General features: G+C 42.5%; 1 long non-coding RNA gene across 2 annotated transcripts in view; it reads right to left on the reverse strand.

Annotated features, from left to right (window-relative positions):
- LOC109374311 (uncharacterized) overlaps positions 1-7,691 on the reverse strand; it is a 21,212-nt gene continuing 13,521 nt past the window's right edge. For both annotated transcript variants that reach the window (XR_002122372.1, XR_002122371.1), the window contains one exon: positions 1-58. This is a non-coding gene — a long non-coding RNA (uncharacterized LOC109374311). The remainder of the gene's footprint in view (positions 59-7,691) is intronic.

Here is a 7,691-nt window from a genome sequence, read left to right on the forward strand (position 1 = left end):
CCAGGATACTCACTGGGCACCACTGAATATGGGAAATACAGGCTTCCATTTCTGGGTCCTAGGAAGAAAATACGGTAGTCATTGTCTCCTGCAGCCAGTCACAACATTCAGCCAGCATGCGCCGGATGGCACAGCATGGAGTTGGTAACTAATGGCGCCCAGTTCCTCCCTGGATATCCCAGGATTCCACAAATCAAGGGGCATTGACTGAAACTGTGGGGCCCCCAGAACCTTCGGCACTAGAGTAGGCATCTGTTCTGACTGGTCAGTTCCCAGGCCACAGTGGGCCAGCACATGATGAGTGTCACTGTTAAAGACTTTTAAAAAGAGACCAAGCAAAAAAAAAGAGACCAAGCATACACTAAGCATAATTCAGGATTTTCACGGCTTCAGAAAGACTAATTCATATCAAAGTGAAGGAGAACAAAAGTTCTTTAGATTTCAAAGCCTTTATAAAACTACTTATTCAGCACCATGGATTCACAAGCACACACACACACATTTCCCCCCTACTTCCACTCTTCAGGGGTAATCACTGCAATGGTGTCAGTAACGCCAGACATTTTCCTAATATAAATATGAGGTATGATCACAAAATATGGTGAATGTTTAAATTTTAAAAAAAATTATTACAGTAAAAGACACATTGCCACTAACCCCTCTCAAAATACTCCCCTTTGCTTAGAACACACTTATCCCATCGTTCTTGTCACTTTCTGAAGCAGTTCTGGAAGTCCTCTTTCGTGAGTGCCTTTACTTCATCCTCCATCATGACAACGCTCCGTGTCACACATCACTTCCGGTACAGCAATTTCTGTCACATAAAAACATTACGGTGTGTCCTCATCCACCTTGTTTACTAGATCTGGTACGTTTGACTTCTGGCTCTTCCCCAAAGTCAAATGACCATCCATGAAAGGTAAATGTTTTGAATCAATTCAAGACATGGAGGCAGCCACGACAGCACAACTAAAGACATTCACAAAAGAGGACTTCCAGAACTGCTTCAGAAAGTGGCAAGAGCGATAGGATAGTGTGTTCGAAGTGAGGGAGAGTATTTTGAGGGAGACTAACGGCAATGTGTCTTTTACTGTAATAAATTTTTTTTTAATTCAAACATTCACCATATTTTTTTATCATACCTCATACATCCTTGGAAAAGGCATCTGATTTTGCAAGACAGATTTATACAATTGGCAAATGAAGTTAAGATAAAACTAGAAAGGAAGCAATAGTTATGTTCGAATCAGTATTCCTGAGTCAATTTACTCAATATATATGGTGAGGCTGAGCTTACACTCAATTTCAATGTTGAGAAATATAGCAAAATGCCTCAAGAACCTGGCATAATATAGTTATACAAGAATTTGGGGTTTTGGTTTTTTTCCCTTATTGAAAAAAAGGAGCGAAGCCTCAGCTTGGAATTCAACATTGTCTTTAAGTACAACAAAATACCACAATAGCAGGTCTCTGCCACTAGAAACCACCACAGGACCCCTCTCCAGTCACCCATAGCAGAAACATAGGTGTAATTGAAGTTATTTTTTTCTCCCTCACTAATCACCCAAAGCTATCAGTCTATTCCTTTCAATGCCTTCCCTCTGCTGTTATCAGTACTCCTGGGTCTTTCTGACCCACTGATTCCCTCACTGCAGTTACAGTATGTGAATGGCTTATCACAGCCTGTCAGGAAACGGGGAACAGTGACCACATCCCTTACCAGGGCACAAAGCCCCTAATCTGGTTTCTCACTGTGTCATCTCATCCCTCTCCCACTAACACCACACGCTCTAGCCATTCGTGGGCTCCTCCCCTCCACCCACTCCTCTGCCCTCTTCTGGGACATCCTCCCTCCCTACTCCCTTCCAACTGCTACCAAAACCTAACTCGTTGTTTTAAAAAAGGAAATCCTGCTGCTTGTGACAACAGATGGACCTTAAGAGCATTTTGAAATCAGGTGGACACAGCAAAAAATTGTATGATCTCATGTATATGTAAAATCTAGAAAAGATGCACTCATAGATAGAAAAAGAACAGAATGGCGGTTACCAGGGTCTGGGTGGTGGAGCAGTGGGAAGATGTTAGCCAGTGGGAAACGCCGAAGTCATCTTACTATACAAAGGAGGAAACTGAGGCAAAGAGAATTTAATATTGAAAACCAGCCCATTTATAGGAATATCAATTCAGCCCTAATTTCAAGTGCACAGCACCGCATGTTGTCGTAGACTTCCCGATTCTGGACATGTAAGAAGCTTCAAAGCCACTTAGTCCTAACAAAGTGAAAAGCTGATGTGAAAATGAACTTTTCTTAGATCCATCACAGTAGTGAGGTTACAGGGCAAACTGCGACCCCCCAGTACATCTATCACACCTGACAGGGGCACAAACCCCAGACAAAAACTCCCTGGGAACTAGCAGTAAGGTAGGGAAACCTGAACTGTTACTGACAAATTGCTGACTCAGGATCGACAAGTCTGTGAGTTAAAAACTTCGGGAGGAGTGGCACTCTTTTTTAAGCTTTACCTGTAGTAGCTCAGTTTCTTAAGGTACATCTAGGAGACAAGTCCCCTGTGCCTCCTACAGGGAAAGGGGGAAAAGGAACCACTGTGACAAACACCAGAAGCATTCTATTCTTAACAAGATGCACTCTCAAGAGAAGCTAGCTCACCAGAGCCAAACTTACCTGGGGAAGGAAAATACCTATCTCCAGATCACACTCATCGCCTTTCCCATCTCAGTGGGAAGGTAAAGCGTATGTATAGTTCACAGTCCAAAGACACAATCCGACTAAAACCCACACCTAATCATAGTCCTTTCATAACCATAAAACTATGATCCCTTCCACCTCCAATAACTTACCACATTACTACAGGCCTATTTAGAGCTGTTTCTTTTATCCAGCACATAATGCCTGGCAATCAAGAAAGCATTACAGGACATAAAACAAAAATCATGTTATCTACAAAAAAGCCACTTTAAATACAAAGACAACTAATAAAAGTGAATGGAGAAAGATGTACCATGCTGACAGTAATCAAAAGTGGGAGAAGTTGTATTTTATTTTAGACAGAGCAGACTTCCGAGCAAGGAAAGTGATTGGGGATAAAGAGCAGCCTTACCTACGGGTCACTCTTCACTGAGACAGAATCCCTAATGTGTATGCCCTTAACAGAGGGTCAAACTACCTGAGGCAAAAAGTGATAGAACTGCAGGGAGAAATAGATTAACTCACTATTATAGTTGGAGACTTGAGCATCCTTATTACAAATGGACAGATACAGGAAGTTAAAAAAAAATTATACGAAGACAGGTGAAACCCACAGCACCATTGACCTGCTGAATATAACTGACATCTACAGCCTTCAACAGAAGAATGCACCTTTTCACACTCACATGGAACATTCCCCAAGACAGACCACATTGTGGGCCATAAAACACACTCTTGAAAATTAAAAAGTAGGGGCCGGCCGAGTGGCTCAGTTGGTTAAGAGCTTGTACAAGAGTGCAAGCTCTGAGCAACAGGGTCGCAGTTTCAATTTCCACATGGGTCAGTGATGCTGCACCCCGAGCTGAGCTGCCAACAAGTGGCAGGATGACTCAGCTGGTGAGAGCACGTGCTCCTAACAACAAGGCTGCCAGTTTGACTCCCACATGGAATGGTAGGCTATGCCCACCTGCAACTAAAGACTGAACTCAGCACTCTAAGCTGAGCTGCCGCCCGGATGGCTCAGTGGATAGAGCATGCGCTCTTAACAACGAGGCTGCTGGTTCAACTCCCACATGGAATGGTGGGCTATGCCCACCTGCAACTAATTGAACACAGCACCTTGAGCTGAGCAGCATGACTGGACTTGGAGCTGAGCTTGCTGTGCCCTCCACAACTAAGATTGAAGGACAACTTGGCTGTTCCCCTTCCCCAGTTCCCCAACACTGTTCCCCTCCCCCAATTCCCCAATAAAAATCTTAAAAAAGAAAATTAAAAAGTATATTATATAATGTCTGCTCTTAGACTACAACTGAATTAATGTAGAAAACAAAAAGATAGGTGGAATGTTCCAACATACTTTTGACAAACTAGCAAAGGCAAGACAATGGAGCAAAGACAGTCTTTTCAACAAATGGTCCTAGACCTTGACATCCACATGCAAAAAAAAAAAAATCAATATAGACACAGACATTAGGCCCTTCACAAAAATTAACTCAAAATAAATCACAGACCTAAGTGTGAAATGCGAAACTGTAAGATGCCTAGAAGATGACACAAGAGAAAAACTGGATGACGCTGGGTATGGTGAAGACTTTTCAGATGCAACACCCTTGGCACATCCACTTAAAACTGATAAGCTGGACCCCATTAAAATGAAAAACTCTGCAAAAGACAGTGTCAAGATAATGAAAAGACAAGCCAGAAAGGGAGAAAATATTTGCAAAAGACATATCTGATTAAGGACTATTATCCAAAATATACAAAGAACTCTTAAAATATTAAGAGAACAACCCAATTAAAAAAGAGGCCAGACCTTAACACACCTAATCAAAGAGGATATACAGATGGCAAATACACATGTGAAAAGATGTTCCACATCATATATCATCAGGGAAATGCAAATTAAAGCCATGAGCTACCACTACACATGTATTAGAACAGCTAAAATCCTGAACACTGATAACACCAAATGCTGGTAAGGACATGGATCAATGAGAACTCTCAATCATTGCTGGTGGGAAAGCAAAGTAGTACAGCTGCTCTGGACAACAGTTCGCAGTTTCTTACAAAATTAAAGATACTCCACACGGGGGCCAGCCGAGTGGCGCGTTGGTTAAGAGCTGGCTTGGGATGCCAGAGGGCGCCGGTTGGGATCCCACATATGCGGGCCAGTGACACTGCCCTCCACAGCTAAGATGCTGAACAACAGCTCAACCTGGAGCTGGGTTGCCATGAGTTGCTGACGATGGCGTAGGCTGCAGCCCCTGCTGCAGTGGGTTGCCATGGGCTACTGTGTGTAGCCAGCGGCCAGCGTGAGCGGCCACCAGCCGCAGTGAGCGGCCGTCCAGAAGCCCGCGACTGATCTGCCTCGCCCGGGAAGAGCACAATGATGGTGCCAACTTGGGCCGGTGAAGCAGCGTCCTCCACAACTAGACTGAAGAACAAAACGACAGCAACTTGTCTGTTCCCCTTCCCCCAATTCCCCAGCGCTGTTCCCATCCCTCAATTCCCCAATAAAAATCTTTAAAAATATAGATATACTCCACATGGCGGCCGGTTAGCTCAGTTGGTTAAGAGTGCAGTGCTCACAACACCAAGGTTGCCGGTTCGATCCCCGCATGGGCCACTGAGCTGCACCCTCCAAAACTAGAATAAAACAACTATTTGACTTGGAGCTGATGGGTCCTGGAAAAACACACTGTTCCCCAATAAAATTAAAAAAAAAAAAGATACTCCACAGAACTAGAATAAATAATCCTAAAATTTATATGGAACCCAAAAATACCCCAAATAGCCACAGCAATCTTAAGAACAGAGTTGGAGGTACCATGCTACTTGATAACAAACTATACTACAAAGTTATAGCAATCAAAACACCACGGTACTGGGCTGGCCTAGTGGCTCAGTTGGTTAAGAGCTCGCTCAAGAGTGCAAGCTCTGAGCAACAGCAGTTCGATTCCTGTCCCGAGCTGCCGCTGAGCTGCCAACAGGTGGCAGGATGGCTCAGGTAAAAGAAAAAAAAACCCCACGGTACTGACATTAAAACAGACACATAGATCAGTGAAACAGAATAGAGAACCCAGAAATAAACCCACACAAATTGTCATTTAATCTATGACAAAGAAGGCAAGACTATACAATGGCATAAAGACTGTTCAATAAATGGTGTTGGGAAAACTGGACAGATACATGAAAAAAATGAAACTGGACCACCTTCTTATACCATATACAAGAATAAATTCAAAATGGATTAAAGACTTTGGGTAGAGGTCACTGAATATGCATAGAATATATCTGGAAAAATACCCAAATAACTGGCAACAGTTTTAGCCTCAGGGGAATGGAGTGGGAGACCAGAGAAAGGGAGTGTGAGGGAAAGACTTCATTCCATGTTGGCACACAGTTTTAATTTTTAGCCCCAAGAATGTGGTTACTTTTTAAATAAACATAATTTAAGCCAGTTTCAACGGCAAAAATGCTGTTATTCAGAAGGTAGTTGTACCTCCTATTCTGAATAATTCCTACTCAAAATGACCAGGCACCAAATAAGCCAAGAGAATCTGCCCTGTAGGTTAATACAACCAGGGTGCTTTGAGTTCACTTGCTCAACTGCACTCAGGTGGTATTCATCCAAGGAACATCTCTACACCTTGGCCATGACACTGTCATGTTAATACACAATTTCATCAAGCCATTTAACAACTTATACATGCCTCTTACTTCCTAGTTAATTAGATCCAAAAATGATATAAATTATCTTCAGTGAATCTGTAATCAACATCTTTTGTGTACCCAACATCCACTCTATCTTCTTTTGGTAATAGGCCCTCAAGTTTCTTTGAAAAAGGAACTTTTTCTTTGAAACAGGAGAGACACTCTCCCTTTACAAATACAACAGGCTCACACCACCTTCAACATGGGGCACATTATCTAGACTGACCAAGGAGACTAGTCCATCTTTCTGGCTGGATAATTAGAACAGGGAGGGCATGTGACAAAGCCAGACCAAAGAGAGTCAGCTTTGAACTCTAGCTGAAACTATGGAAGAGAGGGCTCTTCTCTGGGGTCACTAGCCATAAAATCACTACAGGCCTGGAAATGCCTGTAATGCATTTTTGCCAGTTTGAAATCATGGCTGAGATGAGGCCAACAGAGAAAAAGTCAAAATCTAGACATAGAGAAACAGACTCAAAAATGGTGTATGCCTTTGATTCATTCTCTATCTAGCCAACCTGAAGTGACTTCATTCTTGGGATTCCAGGTTACACTATCAATTTCTTTTTTTCTCTAAAAAAAAAAAAAAGTTGCAATAAAAAACACAAATCTTATTCCTACTTCTAGTACTTACCACTTTAATTCTCTTAAACCACAACTTTAAAGGACAAATATTTTAAACCTTAAGGGAAATGACATGGAACAAAATGCAGAGGTATAAAAACCTCAGCCTTTTAACTCAAAGAATGTTTAAGATACAATACATATTTTTCTCTGAGGAATTTCCCACCCTCTGTACTCGAGTTTTCCTCACAATTTTTTCCTCTACATAGTTTCAACACCTGTATCGGTTAGGGATCTCCAGAGAAAGAGCCAAGGAAATATGCATATATAGAGAAAATTTTCTGTAAGGAATTGGTTCATGGGTAGGTAGAAGTCCAAAATCTGCCAGGTAGGCAGTCACCCTGGAGACAAGTTGAAGTTCACAGGCCATATACTGGCAGAATTCCTTCTTGCTCAGACTGCAACTTTGAAATGGCTTCAACAGCTCCTTTGAGGACTTAGATTTCAACTACTTAGCTGGGAGCACTGACTAATGAACTCAAAAGCACTCCTTACCATGCCTATTTTACTACATGGAAAACAGATGCAGCGACGGCCAAGTGGTGCGATGGTTAAGAGCTGGCTTGGGATGCCAGAGGGCCCCAGTTCAGATCTCACATATGAGGGCCAGTGACACTGCCCTCTACAGCTAAGATGCTGAACAACA

This window comes from Hipposideros armiger, unplaced genomic scaffold, assembly GCF_001890085.2.
Source record: "Hipposideros armiger isolate ML-2016 unplaced genomic scaffold, ASM189008v1 scaffold_809, whole genome shotgun sequence".
Classification (NCBI taxonomy): domain Eukaryota; kingdom Metazoa; phylum Chordata; class Mammalia; order Chiroptera; family Hipposideridae; genus Hipposideros; species Hipposideros armiger.